At 36.5% G+C, this 15,026-nt stretch overlaps 1 pseudogene; it reads left to right on the top strand.

Moving 5' to 3' along the window:
• Nucleotides 1-510: 510 nt before the first annotated feature.
• LOC119525788 lies at nt 511-2,668 on the top strand (annotated as a pseudogene).
• The last annotated feature ends 12,358 nt before the right edge of the window (nt 2,669-15,026 follow it).

The following is a 15,026-nucleotide window of genomic DNA, read 5'->3' as shown; positions in this document are numbered from 1 at the left end:
TGATTGTTCATGCTGTTGATGTTATTCTTTGAAGTAGAGAGATAAAAATTTTGATTAGTTCAAAGTTTTCTATTTTCCTTTTCATGCTTTTGGTGTCATCTGTAAGAATCCCTTGCCAAAACCAAGGTTATGAAGATTTAATTCTTTATTTTCTTCTAAGAACACTATAGTTTTAGGTCTTACATTTAGATATCTGTCAAATTTTGCATTTTTATATGGTATGAGGTATGAATGCAGTTTCATTCTTTTGCATGTGGCTATCAGGTGTCCCATCAGCATTTCTTGGAAGACTATTTTATTCCCCATTGTATCACCTTGGAAGCCTTGTCAAAATCAATGGATCACAGTAGTACTTAAAGCAGCAGGTGCCAGTTAGGGAGTGGGTTGGACCCAGGGCTTAGGCAGTTCCCCTCCCTCCTCTTCAATGGATTATGCCCAGGGTGGCAGCAATGGTGGTTGCAGGGGGTGGGAGGTGGGAGAAGTGACTTTGTGATGTTGGCACAGGAGATGATGCCCTTTCCTGTTACAACTCAGGGATCACAGACAACACAGCTGCCACAGAAGCATTGGGACATTACCTCTCCTATCAGTTTAGCAGCCCCCTAGAAGACTGACTGCACAATTACACAGAAACTGTTAGTGACAATGAAGACTTTTTGAGTTTTTGAAAAGGAAGAGGAGCTGCAGCCCTAGATTTTAATTTTGGGAAAATTAAATAACCTGTTAAAAACTGTATACTAGAAATCAGTAAATGATAAAATCTCCCACAATCTGTAATTGAAAATGTTGGAGGAATAGTGTTCACCTTTGTATCTTATAGATTAGCAATATACACAAAAGGTGCTGATATTCCTGCTTTGTGTATTTCACCAAGAAGTTGATCAAAGTGTCTTTCCACTGATTCTATGATAAATTGAATTTACAAGAAGAATAAAAATTTATGAGCAAATGAAGAGGAATGTTTACCAGTTATCAAACTGGATGAGATAAAGATTGATATTTTGTTTGCAAGATTATCACTGCAGACTAATCCAGAAAATTTCGATCTATGAGATGACTGGTTTGAATAAAAATGTAGCAGTAAGATGAATAAGAAGTCTTAATGGTTGCAGAGTATCCAATGAAATTTTACATCTAGTACCAAATATTCACAACTTCAGGTTAACTCAGAGAGCTATCAAACTGTGAGTCAAATGTCACAATAGCTATTCCAATATATTAGGTTTCCTCAGCGGCATTTCCTGGATTATATTAGTAGCAAGAACTTGCCAGATTTATCCAAATGCAATAGCATCAGCCCTTGTATATAATGTTTTTAGGTATTTTCTAAATGAGAATGACCAAATTGAGTCTTCTGAAACAGCTGAAGAATTCAATCATAATTTGCCTGTAGGGGGTGCAAGGGTAAACCCCAGTGATGGATACCATCTTATGCCTATAATCACACCAGCATATCCACAGCAGAACTCCATATACAATGTATCCATGTCATGTGTGAGGAGTTTAATCAAGTCTTGCTCTCACAGATGAAATTTTGCTGTGTAAGGAAAAGTGTTCCAAACTTTTTGAAGCTCCAAACTTCTTTAAAAATACAAGTATTATATTGTACTTCTAGCAAGTTCACCAACAGGAAAACCATGGCTGGAATGAGTGAGCTAGATGGAATAAAAACTCCAAATCCTGTTTGGAAACTTGGAGAAAAATGATTTTATTGCACTGGCTCATTGAATCCCCAGTCATTTCCAGCTCCCAAAGAATATCATGACAAGGAAGAATTTCATGCAATGTGGGTTATTGAGTTTGTGTTCTAGGAGAACAACAGAAAACTCTTAAAACCTCAGTGTTGATCTTACCTATGATATCCATTCTTTCAAAGATACAGTTTATAGGCAAGCAATAAACTGCAAGATATTTGAGGTGGATAAGAAAATTTATGCAATGCATGTAAAAAAATCAAATCCATCAAACTACCTAATCATGTGCCTCAGAAAAAAAACAAAACAAAACAAAAGCAAGTGTCAGATTGACAGCCCTGAATGACAGCAACCTTTACTTGTCTATGGACTGTGATAACTGCATGTCTGCTCCATCACAATCTAGTGCTATGAAGTCCAGTGCATTTAATAGTTCTAGCAGCTCTCACAGCAGATTCAGTCCTGCTCCAGCTGTAATAGCAACTGTAAACAACATACAAGCTACTGATGTTTCTGCATCACAAGTAAATTCCAGTGAAAATTCATGGGGTACCTCAGTGAACAAATTCTTCAAACTGTCATGCAATCAGCCATTTCTCCCACTACCAAAGCCTGTAAATCTGGTAAACAAACCACGTAGGCCTCCAGGTAATGCAGCAACAAAAATACCTAATCCTTTAGTAGGAGCCAAGAGGAAATCCTCACCTCATAAAGAAGAGAGTCCCTAGAAAATCAAGACAGAATATGAAACAAGCAAGATGCTTCCAGTCTTGCTTTGATTGGACATGATAAAACAGAAATGAAGGAATAACTTGAAACAGAAAAAAGTACAACTCAGTCAGAATTTATTAGTCAGCAGCTTCTCTGCTCCCTATCAGAAAACATCCAGTACATACCTTTCTGATATCCTTGCTCTCCCTGCAAATCCTATTCCTTTCACCAAGAATTCAAGAAAGCCAAGATTGCATCAGTAAAAACAAGTTTAGGGAGCCCAAAAACAATATCTGCCAACTCAATCTGTTGGCTTCAAATGCTACAATATTGTGCTACCATCACACAGTAGTATGCTATCGATTTCTGGATCCATAAAATCAATCCTGTTGAACATTCTGTAGTCCTTCAGCATCAAATGCATGACCTGTACCCTCTTTCTGTCTCCTGATAACCTGTTTGTCAGCTTATAACTAAAAGTTTGCACATTAATGTTAGTTCATATTAGTGAAACCATATAGTATTTGCCCTTTTGTATCTGGCTAACTTCACTCCACATAATATCCTAAAGGTTCATCCATGTTATTTTATGTTCCATGACTTTGTTCTGTTTTTTACAGCTGTGTAATATTCCATCATGTATATGTACCACAGTCATTGCCGCCAACAGTGAATAAGTGTGTCTCTTTCTCACATCCTCTCCAGTACTTGTAATTTTCTAGATAATGGCCGTTCTGTTAGGTGTTTGATATCTCATAGTTTTGATTTGCATTTCATTATTGGCCCTGTTAGGGGCATAGCTGACTGAAGCTGGTTTCTGTTTTCCATTCCCTGGGGTCTGAGTTCTTTGAAGAACAGCTGCCACTTGCATTGGACCATGCACCCCCTTTTCCTGAGGAAGTTATGCTCTTTAGAGAGTTGTCTCCTCTGCTGGGTTCATTGCTTTTTCTGTCAGAACTATCTCAGCTCTGCTCTTGCCTTGGTCTAGTGGCCAGTTGCAAATATCCAAGGCTTTCTGTAAAGAGCTACTTAGAATAGTTATTTTAAAAAGAAGAGAAAAAAGAAGAAAAGAAATCCCCTTTTAAGGTCTTTCCCCAGTTCCAAGTTTTGTCAGTTTCAGTATAGAGTATTTAAAGATATGTACTTTTGGCTCATATCTCTTTCACCAGGAAAAATATTCTGCAACACTTTTTAATTCTGCCCTTCATAGGGGGCTACTGAAGTGTAAAAAGATAAGGAGTTAGAAAGCAAGAAAAGAAAAGGGGGAACAATGTTAAAAAATTTGGGGGAGCCACAGAATGAGAGCCCAATTTGGTGTCTGCTTCTATGTGTCACACTTCCCAGATCCCAGCCCTTCTCCAGCACCCAGAACACCCAAACTCCAAAAGTTAATTAATTAATTTTTTAAATTAATTCTGCAGTTGAAGCTGGGTTGAATCCTCCTTCTTGTTCCTAGAACAGACTGCTTATTTTTCCCTTGAGAAGCCAGTTCCAAAACAGTCTGCTCTGTCTAGTGGGGAGGGGTGCCAAACCCCTGGCCAAGGAACTTAGAGGTTTTGCATGGATCTCAGCCAATCCACCCATTCCAGACTAATGTGTGATGCATGACTGGTCACTGAAGACTCACAAAATGCTGTTTCATATAATTCCTGGCTATTTACCAGCTGCCCCAGAGGAGTAACTATATTCCATACCCCACCACTCTGCATATTGCCTCATCCCATCTTGTCCAAGATCTTATAGGGAATGCTTTCAGTCTTTAACGGTTTATCATGATGTGGGTTTTTTTGTTTGTTTTTTATAAATACCCTTTATCATGTTGAGAAAGGTTCCTTCTTTTCCTATTTTTCTAAGTGTTTTCATAAATAAAGGATGCTGGATTTTGTGTAATACTTTTTCTGCATAAACTGTGATGATCATGTTTTCTCCACTTTTGTTTGTTGATGTGGTGTTCTACATTAATTGATTTTCTTATGTGGGAGCACCATTGCATAACATGGTTTATAATTCTTTTGATTCACTGTTGAAGTAATTTGAAATATTTTGTTGATGATTTTTCCCCTATATTAATGATGTATTTTGTCCATAATTTTCTTTTCTTGTAGTAGATTTTCTGGCTTTGGTATTTTGTTGATGGCCTTATAGAATGAATGAGTTAATGTTCCCTCCTCTTCACCTTTACTTCCAACCTTGCTGTATGTTTCAGATGAGTTCTAAAATAAAGCATATATAGTTTTTAAATTCCACTAAACCATTTTGACTCAGTAGACTATTCATATTTCATATAATTATTGTTAAACTTTCATTTGAATCTGCCCTTGTTCCATGTACTTTTTATTTGGCTTCAGGTACACTGCTATGTTTTTCCTCCAGAATGTCCTTGGTAGGAACATTATATTTGTATGAGAATGTTCATACCAACTTTATTATTTTTGTAAGAGTTTCATTGAGATATATTCAAATACCATAAATCTATGCAAAGTGTACAATCAATGGGGTTTCCCATATTCACATAGTTGTGCATTTTCACCATAATCAACTTTTGAACTTTCTCATTACTCCAGAAAGAAAAGCCCCATACCACTTACAGTCACGTCTCAATCACTCTAAACTTCCTCACCCTTCATAAGCTCTGGACTCTTTCTCTCTCTAGAGATTTAATATATATTTCCATTTTACATATGTAAAATCATAAAATATTTAGTGCTTTCATTTCTTTCACTTAGCATGTTTTCTAATTATTATTTTTTAATTAGAGAAGTTGTAGTTTTACAGGAAAGTTGTAAAATATACTGTGTTCATACATAACCCCTTATTGTTGACACTTGTGTTAGTGTGGAATCTTTCTTACAATTTACGAAAGAATATTAAAACTACTATCTTGTACAGTACATTATATACATTAGATGTATTTTTCTCATTTACCACCCTGTTTTTGACACCTTGTATTAGTGTCATACCTTTGTTATAACTCAGGAAAGAACATTTTTATACTTGTACTATTAACCCCAGTAGGATTCAGTTTGTAATATAGTTCCATGATTTATCTTCTTACTTTCATTCTAGTAACATATACAATCCAAAATACCCCATTCAATGACATTCCCATACATAAACCAACACTGTTAATTACACTCACAATAATGCTCAACCATAACCATTATCCATATCCAAACCTTAACAATCTATTGAATAGAAACTCTGTACAAATAAGCATTGGATCCCCATTCTCTACAGCAAACTACCTCTGGTATACTATATGCTAGATTCTAACTCTATGAATTTGCTTGTTATAATTTGTTCATAGAAGTGAGATCATACAGTATTTGTGTTTGTGCTTAGCTTATTTCACTCAGCATATCATCCTGTTTCATCCATATTATCATATGCATCTGGGCTTTATTCATTTTTACAGAATAAGATTCTATCCTATGTATATGAAATGTCCTTTTTAACCATTCATCAGTTGATGGAAACTTGGGTTGCTTTCATCTTTTGTGAATTGGGAATGATGCCACTATGAACATCAGTGTGCAAATATCTGTTTGTAACTGATTTCAATTTCTCTGGGTATATACCTACTAGCTGGATTGCTGGGCCATATGGTACTTCTATACTTAGCATCCTGAGGAACTCTGAAGGTGTTTTCCACTGTGGCTGCAACAATTTATATTGCCACCAGCAACTGATGAGTGTTCCTATTTCTCCAAATCCTTTCCAACACTTGTAATATACTGTTTTATAAAATATCTGCTGGGTTGGTAATGATGACTCATTTTGGTTTTGATTTACATTTACCTAATTGCTAGTGATGTTGAGCATCTTTTCATGTGCTTTTTTAGCCATTTTTATATCCTGTTTGGAAAAATGTCTATTTAAGCCTTTGGTCCACTTTAAAATGGGTTGTTTTTGTTGTTATTGCTTATCTTAAGATTTACCTTATATTTTCTGGATGATAAACACATATCAGTTTGTGGTTTACAAATGCTTTCTCCCATGGGATAGGTTGTGTTTTCACCTTTGTGACAAAGTCCTTTAATGCTCAAAAGTGTTTAATTTTGAGGAGATCTTATTTATAGATTTTTCTTTCATTGCCCGTGCTTTAAATGAAAGGTCCAAGAAAACATTGTCAAACATAAGATACTTGAGATGATTCCCAACAGTTTCTTCTGTTTTTTTTCTGGCTCTGAAATATATGCTTTTGATCCAATTTGTGATGATTTTTGTTATGGTGTGATATAAGGGTCCTCTTTCATTCTTTGGAAATGTATAACACGTTTCTAGAATCATTTTTGGAGAAAATATTTTTTCCCAATGGAGTGCACTCCACAATCTTTTCAAAAATCAATTCATCCTGTGTGTAATTGTTATTTCCAAAAACTCCATTCAATTCTGTTGCTTGGTATTTCTATCATTCTGTAAGTACCATGCTGTTTTAACCAATGTAGATTGTAATATGCTTAAAAGTAAGGAAGTATGGATAATTCATCATTTTATTTTTCAAGATGTTTTTGTATATTCTGGGCCTCTTATCCTCCCAAATAAATTTGATAATTGGCTTTTACATTTCTCCAACATAGGCTGTTGGAATTTTGCTTGGGACACCATAGAATCTGTAATCATTTTTGGTGGATTTGACATTTTAATAATATTTGGTCTTTGAACCCATGAAAACAGGATGTACTTACATTTATTTAAGGTCTTTGTTTCCTTATAGCAATGTCATAAATTTCTGAGTACAAGTCCTTTACATCCTTTATTATATTTCTTCCTAGATATTTGATACTTTTACTTGTCATTGCAAATGGTTTTTTTCTTGATATCCTCATTAATGTGGTTAGAACCACAGTTTGTAAACACTACTGATTTATTGAATGTTTTTCTTGTACCACACCAGTTTGCTGAATTTTTCCATTATTTCAAGAAACTTTCTTATAGCTATTCCAGGACTTTCTATGAATTTGTTCATGTCATCTACCAATAGTGAAATATTACATAGTCATTTCCAATTTGGATGCCAAGTATTTCTTTTCCTTACCTAATTGCTTTGGCTAGAACTTTTAGTACAATATTGAATAACAATGGAGACAGTTGTTAGCATTATGCTGTTCCAGATCATAGAGGGGAAAGGTTCAGTATTTAACCATCAAGTGTATTATCTATGAGTTATTTCTTATATGCCCATTATCATGCTGAGGAAATTTCTTTCTAATCCAATTTTTGAAGTGTTTTCTTCCAGGAAATGATGCTGTATTTGTTCTTATGCCTTTTGTGCATCAATTGTAATGATCTTATAATTTAAACTTTGTTGGTGTGATGTAAAACATTAATGGATATTCTTATGTTAAACCTGTCTTGCATACCAGAGATAAAACCTATTTGATCATGGTGTATAATTCATTTGGTGGGCAGTTTGGTTCAAATTGTTAGTATTTTTTTTTTTGATGATTTTGGCACCTGTATTCACAAGAGAAAATGATTGGCAATTTTCTTTTCATTTAGTATATTTACCAGGCTTTGATATTAGAGTGATGGCCTCATAGAATGAGTAAGATAATAGTCCCTCATCCTCAACTTTCTGGAAGAGTTTGAGCAGGACTGGTATTGATCCTTCATGGAATGATTGGTAGAATTCACTTGGATTAGCATCTAGTTCTGGGCTTTTCTTTGGATATTTTTGATGACAGATTCAATCTTTTTACTTGTAAATGGTCAGTTGAGGACTTCTATTTTTTCTATAGTCAATGTAGTTTGGCATTTGTTTCTAGGAAATTTTCCATTTAATATAAGTTTTCTAAATTGTTGCAATAATCATGTTCCTAGTACCTTATTATATACATATTAATTTCTGTGGAATCATAATAAAGTCCCCCTTCTCCCTTCTGATTTTATTTGTTTGTATCTTTTCTATTTTTTCTTTGTTAATATAGCTTAGGGCTCATCAATTTTGTTGCTCTTCTCAAAGAACTATCTTTTGGTTTTTCCTTATCTCCATTGTTTCTTTAGTCTCAATTTCCTTTATTTCTGTTCTAATCTTTCTTAATCTGTCTGCATGTTTGAAATTAATTTATTGCTTTTTTTGGTTCCTCCATATGTGCAGTTAGAACCTTGATGTGAGTTCTTTCTTCTTTTATAATGTAGGTGTTTAGGGCTACAAGTTTCCATCTCAGCACTGTCTTCACTGCACCCCATATGTTTTGATGTGTCCTTTATTTCATTCTTCTTCAGATATTCAGAGATTTCTATTTCAATTTCTTCTCTAATCCACTGACTGAGTGTGTTGTTTAACCTCCATATATTTGTGCATTTTCTCATTCAGTGCCTGCTGTTAATTTCTAGAAACATTGCATTGTGGTGAAATGAAGAGATTTTTAATATTTCATTCTTGATCTTTTAAAACTTTTAGAGGGTCACTATCCTGCAGAATGATCCATATGCACTTTAATATATTTTCTGCTGTTTTGCAGTGCAATATTTTGCATATATTATTTTAGTTTATTCTTTCATTCCTTCCATCTAGGTATTCTGTTGAGATTTGTTATTAAAGTCTCCAACTATTTTTTATAGATGTCTATTTCCACATTCAGTTTTTCCAGTTTTTACCTCTTGTGTTTTGGAGCAATCTGGTCAGGTACAGAAATATGTATGGATTCTATTTCTACTTGGTCCTTTACCCCTTTTATTCATATGTAATTCCCTTCTTTTTCTCTGACAAGGACTTTTGAAATAAAGTCTGCTTTGTCATATAGTTATATAGCTATCCCAACTCTTGTTTGATTACTATATAGGTGGAATATTCTTTTCCACCATTCTGATAGTGGTCAGTACAAGATTTCTGGGCCTGATGCACATGAAGAGCTAATTATGTGACACCAGAGATTCTAAGAGAGAAATATTTTATTTTCAATCACAAATCAAGGAGATTAGAAAGTCTATGAGACACAGTTGTGTCTCTCAGAATTGGAAAAACTTTCAGTGTTTTCTAGCATTCAAACAAAGGCAGGAAGGCTGAAAATAATGAGGAATTCAGAGGTAGTCCAAACACTGAGGATGCACAGATTGGTTACTGTATTAGGGCTATTTACAGAAACAGAACCAGCAGGAGATATCAGTAAATATGACATTTTATAACAGTGTCTCACACAACTGTGTGGATGCACAAATCCAAATTCTGAATGGCCAACTGCTGACATGGGTGCATGGACATTGAAAACTGCCCACATTCCATCACCATGTGTTGAAAGACTATTCTTTTCCCTGCTGAATGGTCTTTGCATCCTTGTCAAATAATTGAACATATATGTATGGTTTATCTCTGTGCTCTAAATTCTATTCCTTAAATCTATAGCATCACTTTTGTTATTTCCTTTAATTCTTTCTCCATGTTTTAATTCATCCCTAAGTATATTGAAGATCATTTTTAAAGTCTTTTTCTGGTATGTCCAAGGTCTCGTATTCTTTGTTCCTTTTTTCCAAGATCAAATTTTGCTTTTAGTTTATTAATTTATTTTGCAGAATTATTTGGCTCCCTATATATGTACTCTTTGGCAGTACACTGCATGCATTCCCTTTTAAAATGCATTTGTACTGTTCCATCTCAAAATAATTTCTCTCACAGGATACATGGGAATCTACAAGAGGCTTGGAATTTATAAGATTTCATAAGTTCTTGCTGTTTTAAAAAAAGAATCTGATCAATTCCTTACAGAAGGGAAATATGGACATTAGGTATACTTATAAATAAGAATTCAACATTGTTAATGTCAAAACAAATTTTCATGGCCATAGAAATTAAAATTGAGTCATCATTCTGTTAATTTCTCAATGCTCAAGCCATGCAATATCTACTTGTATTAAATATTTGGGGATACAAATAGCACAGAAAAAAATGTCTGTCTGGTAAATGTTAAAATGTCATCACAAATAAATTTTACCATAAGAAAAGCAGTTAATTCTTTAAAAAAATACAGTAAGGGTGCAACACAGGCAGTACCCAATTATTCAGATTTTTTGAAATAACATTTCAATTGTCAATTTCTTCCACTGCAGATATACAGATGCCCATTACAACCTGTAGTCATCCAAGACATGAACAATGGTACAATATTGAAATAATTCAATTTTTAATTATAAAGGGACATTTTCACATTCCAGGATACATCATTGATATATGCAGAGTAAAATTATTCTGCCTTAATATTCCTGTTTTTCATTTATATTGTAAAAAACACATTACAATTACCTTCAAAAGTGTTACTTAATTGAGGTGCCACAGAAGGTAGATATGAACCATGGATAACTGGGACAAAGCAATGACAAAACTTTGGGAAAAATTGATTTCTTTTAAAAATTAAGTCATACTAGAATTAAAACCACCTCCTTAAAAATTATTAAAATGCTTATCACACTTCTCATTTCTTCAGGGAAATGAAAAATCAAATAAGCAACACTTTCTCCACCATAAGTAATCACTCTAAAACTAAATTTTTACAAGGCATTTCCTTTGTTTCTTCAAAATGTACTGCTTCTTTTATCTCCCATACAAGGCCAATCAACTCAAAATATTTTGCAACACTTAGAAAGTTTCTTGTTCTTCTAGTACCATTTTTTTTTGCATGGGAGAAGTATTATTTTATTATGTAACAAAGTAGGATAGCCACAAAAAAAAAAATGTTTGATAAACAAGGAAAAGAAAAATCCCAATAAAGACACAAAAATCACTAAAAACAGCCAAAAGATAAACTGGCAAACCTATTTATAGCACATATAGCAAAGAACTAAATCCCTTAACACATTTCAAAAGAATAAATTAAAAATAACAGCAAAACAAAAGTGAGTAAATACCAAGTGGCTATTAAACTTATGAAAGTTGTTTTTTTTCACCCCCCATTCTTAGTAAGAGAAATGAAAATTTAAATTATATTTACAAACCCTCTCTCACTTACCAAATTAGTAAAGGTTAAATTGTTAACAGAGAGATTTTGCAAGTGGAGATTAACACTCTCATGCAATATTTATAAAAGTGTTAATTGTTCCAACCTCTACAGACAGTTTTTTGGAAATACATAGTGTACAAAATTAAGTCCACTATTTCATTTCCAAAAATTATCCAACAGATAAAATTGCACTTATGTGAAATACTGTATGTAAAAGGTGTTTGTGGTAGTATTGACTATAATAGGAAAAGTGTAGTGATATAAAAATCCATCAATAGCAGAAAGAAATAATCATATATCCAGATAAACATTATGCAGATTTTTAAAATGTGAAACTGTTTATACTGAAACTGAATGGTTTGTAAGATAGACTGGTAATTAAAAAAGCAAAGTCCAAGAGTATGAATAGTATGCTATTAAATGGGATGTAAAATCATATTGTATAGATAAATTTTCCTGTATGTGTACGGATTCACTCATGTTAGGATTCTGTGCTGGTTTGAAAGCCATGTTCTCTTTGAATACTCTTCCTAGACCTTTACCCTTTTCTTCCCTTTCTGGAACACCAATGAGTCTTATATTCGGACATTTTATATTATCTATCATATCCCTGAGGTCTGTTTTGATTTTTTCAATTTTTTCCCCATTCTTTCTTTTATGCTTTCATTTTCCATTCTGTCATCTTCCAGGTCATTCATTCATTGTTCAACTTCATCTAGTCTTGTACTATGAGTGTCCAGAATCTTTTTAATTTGGTCAACAGTTTCTTTAATTTCCATCAGATCATCTATTTTTTTATTTAGTCTTGCAATGACTTCTTTATGCTTTTCTAGGGTCTTCTTGATATCCTCTGTATCCCGTACTATGGTCTCATTGTTCATCTTTAGTTCTTTGAGTAGCTGCTCTAGGTGCTGTGTCCCTTCTGATTTTTGATTTGGGTGCTTGGGCTTGGGTTGTCCATATCATCTGGTTTTTTCATATGCTTTATAATTTTCTGTTGTTTTTGGCCTCTTGGCATTTGCTGAACTTGATAGGGTTCTTTTAGGATTTGTAGACCAATTGAAGTCCTTATCTCTAATTTATCAGATCTACAGCTTCGTGGAGTACACTTTCTCTAACTAACCAGCAGGTGGCGTCCACGAGCCACCTGTTCTCCACAAGCCAGTTCTCCCCTGCTTAGCCTTTTTGGTGAGTGGGGGAGTGAGTCTTGTGGGGTCCAATTGGTGTACCAAGGTTGTGTGTGTAGTTGGTGTTGCCCACCCTGTATGAGGGGCGTGTTTCTGGGCAGTCAGGGAGCAGGGGTACCTCTAATAATCAAATCTCCCTGGTGATCCTGGAGTTTTAAAGCTGCTGCAATAGTCTGCCACAGTTTGTCTCTGCCACTGACCCACAAGTCCTTGATATTGGCGTATGGCTCCTGAGACTTGCAAGTGTGCCCCTCTTCCAGGCTGTGCACCCCCTGGTCCTCTGTTGAGGGACGACTGTGCTATGTCACAGGTGAGTGCCATTCCCCCAGGGAAGTTCTGGGCTGCTGGGCTGTGTAGGGAGGCTCCCAGTATGCTGAAATGATGGCTGAATGTGGCTTTGTTAATTCACACTGCTCCACCTTCCTAACTCTGGGACAATCAGCTGAGGTTGCAGGGAAGGCTAATGTCCATGCCCAGTTTTGTGGTGTGTGCCTGTTATTTGAAGCACTTCCATCACACTGGGTTGTCTGGGGCAGCTCTGGCCTATGGGGCTGGTGATGGGCAGGAGTGTTTCCTGTCCACCAGGATGATGGCTGTGAGCGGACAGCCCCCTTTTCTTGGGAAGTTGTTGTGTTTAGTGAATTTTCTCAGCCACTGGATTATTGCCTTTTGTCTCAGAGCTCTCTTAGTTCTGCTCTTGTCTTGACCTGCCCAAATTGCAAGTCTTTGAGGCTTTCTGTATTGGGCTTTGTGCCAGTTTGAGTGTATTGTGTCCCCCAAATGCCATTATCTTTATAGTCTTGTGTGGGGCAGAAGTTTTGGTGTTGGTTAGATTTGCTTGGAGTGTGCCCCACCCAGCTGTGGGAGATAATTTTGATGAGATGTTCCCATGGAGGCGTGGCCCCGCCCATTCGGGGTGGGCCTTGATCAGTGGAGCTATATAAATGAGCTGACTTGGGGGGAAGAAAGAGAGTGCAGCTGGGAGTGATGTTTTGAAGAGGAGCAAGCTTGCTAGAGAGGAACGTCCTGGGAGAAAGCCGTTTTGAGGCCGGAGCTTTGGAGCAGATGCCAGCTGCCTTCCTAGCTAACAGAGGTTTTCCGGAGGCCATTGGCCATCCTCCAGTGAGGGTACCCGATTGCTGATGTGTTACCTTGGATGCTTTGTGGCCTTAAGACTGTAATTGTGTAGTGAAATAAACCCCCATTTTATAAAAGCCTATCCATCTCTGGTGTTTTGCATTCTGCAGCATTAGCAAACTAGGACAGATTTTGGTACCAGAGAAGTGGGGTGCTTTTGCTGCTGAGTTTGCAAATACCAAACATGTTGGAACGGCTTTTTAAATGGATAAGGGGGAATTTCTGGAAGAGTTGTGAGGAGCTTGATAGAAAAGGCCAAAACTGCTTTAAAGAGACTGTTTGTGGAAATATGGACTCTAAAGATACTTCTGATGAGGACTTGAACAGAAATGATGAATGTGTTGTAAACTGGAAGAAAGGTGATCCTTGTTTTAAAGTGGCACAAAATTTGGCAAAATTGAGTCCTGGTGTCAGATGGAAGGAAGAATCTGGAAGTAACAACCTGGAATACTTAGCTGAGGAGATCTCCAGACTACGTGTGGAGGACATATCCTGGCTTCTCCTTGCAGCTTATAGTAAAATGCGAGCAGAGAAAGATAAACTTAGAACTGAACTCTTGGGTTCAAAGAAACCAGAAGTTGATGGCTTGGAAAATTACGGGCTTCCAGTGGGTAGAATCCCAGAAGCTACAGCCCAACCTGAGGACAAGCCAAGATTGGATAAGGAGTTAAGCAGAAAGGATTTGTGGAAACTCCTATTGTCTGATGGCTTTGACCCCTGCATGCTTCATGCAAAGCCAACAGAATTTTTGCGAGATCTTTATAGACAGAGCCATTGCCGGTCTGGACTGGAGGAGACAGACAAGGAAAAAATTAAAGGAAAAATCTCTTCAAAGACAGAGCCATGGAGGTTGAGGTCTGGAGTCAAGAGGTTTGGGGCTGGGAGAGCGGAGCAGCCCACATGCATGGAAAGGGTGAGTTTGCCCTGGAGGTCGAGGGCGGGCTTTCCGCCTCGATGCTCTGGAAGAGTTTTGCCACCTCAGGTCCCAAAGAGGGTGGAGCACATTTCCAGGGAATTGGGGAGAGCCTGGCTGCCACCACACTGTTCTGAAGGGGTTGAGCGTGTGACCCGGAGATGGAAGGGAATCCGGGAGCTGCCCCGATGTTTGAGGAGGGTGGGGCCGAGAAGGTGGTCTCCCCAATGTGTGGAAATGTTGGAGCACTCACCTAAGTGTTTGGAGAGGAACGGGCTGCCGAAAAGGCCCTTGGGAAGGGTTAGGCTCCCACTCTCTCAAGCCCCAAGGAAATGACTCTCGGACTTTGAAATCTAATGGACTTTGTCCTGTGGGTTTTAGGAACTGTTTTGCTCCTGTTAACCCTGTTTTCCTTACTGTTTCTCCTTATGGCAATGGAAATGTTCAT

This window comes from Choloepus didactylus (assembly GCF_015220235.1).
Source record: "Choloepus didactylus isolate mChoDid1 chromosome 26 unlocalized genomic scaffold, mChoDid1.pri SUPER_26_unloc2, whole genome shotgun sequence".
NCBI lineage: Eukaryota > Metazoa > Chordata > Mammalia > Pilosa > Megalonychidae > Choloepus > Choloepus didactylus.
The sequence above is the reverse complement of the archived record's forward strand: the minus strand, read 5'-3'. Positions and strand labels throughout refer to the sequence as shown.